At 38.8% G+C, this 1,109-nt stretch overlaps 1 pseudogene; it reads left to right on the top strand.

Annotated features, from left to right (window-relative positions):
* Positions 1-502: 502 nt before the first annotated feature.
* Positions 503-646, top strand: LOC118478781 (annotated as a pseudogene).
* Positions 647-1,109: the final 463 nt, after the last annotated feature.

Raw genomic sequence — 1,109 nt, 5'->3', positions numbered from 1 at the left:
ATACTTTCAGGCTATATGAGCAGGGGCCTCCCAAGTTAATGTTTATCTCCAATAGGACTGAGCCTTATGGGTGGAGAGCCTTAAACACTCCCCAAAACAACCCAAGCTCAGAACACACCATTAGAATTCAAACCAGGGCCATCCATTCCGCAGGCCAAAATGATACCAAGTGAACTGACTGTGCACTTGCGATAAATATAAAGTGAACACCAGTGTCATATAGTTGCTTTTAAGGACAAGCGGGCTAACCCAAATTTGGGGGTTTCCAAAAATTTTGACCTACACCAAAAGTGGGCATTGCCCTATGCCCTACCTATAGGAGAAGTTGGGTTTCATTGGTGTGAATATTAGTTTGGTAAAAGAGAAAACTCTCCTTGTCTTTGAAAGAGAACAACTGAACAAGGGGCAAAAACTTTACCTTTGATTTTCTCAAAACAGCGTTTTTCGGTATAGCTCCCTTGTGCTTAAAAGCGACCTTATAATGATATAGTTTGGGTTTAACATAGCTTCTCGACCTTTTGGTTAAGATCAAAGTGTAGTATCCGTTCCCAACTTTTCGGCCTTGTGCCGCCTTCAATGTGGGACAGATGCTACATGAAGCTGATGAGGCTTTGGCCTCAATTATATCTAGTGGATGGCACCGTCCTCTTTAAAAAGTTTGGGTTTAACAGCCCTTTCATCTCAGATCAGTTTATTCAAGAGACTGGATCTCTGGCCAGCGCCCATTTCTGATCTGACAGAATACTCTGCTAGCAGACGAAGGAGACAAACCAGAGAGCCATCCACAGGTCAGTCCAGAATGATACAAACTGGGTGACCGGTGTTCTTTTGGTAAAGTAGAAACAATTGTGAAAAATTATGATTACAGTAAGAATGTCAATGCTGTACGTGTATTTTTAAAAAAATGGGGTAGAACATTTTAAAGAACATGTTAACTAGAATAATATTTTTTCTTAATATTTTTATTCAAATAATTATTTTTCAAAAAAAAGATAGAAACCCAAAACATTCATGTGAAGATATTCAATCATTTGTATGTGAATTGTGAACGAACACACAAGGGGAGTGCATGTTGAAAAACTTGTTTAGTACAATACAATTTGTATTTC

This window comes from Aplysia californica, unplaced genomic scaffold, assembly GCF_000002075.1.
Source record: "Aplysia californica isolate F4 #8 unplaced genomic scaffold, AplCal3.0 scaffold00944, whole genome shotgun sequence".
Lineage (NCBI taxonomy): Eukaryota > Metazoa > Mollusca > Gastropoda > Aplysiida > Aplysiidae > Aplysia > Aplysia californica.
Note: the sequence above shows the minus strand (reverse complement) of the source record. Positions and strands in the feature narration are given on the sequence as shown.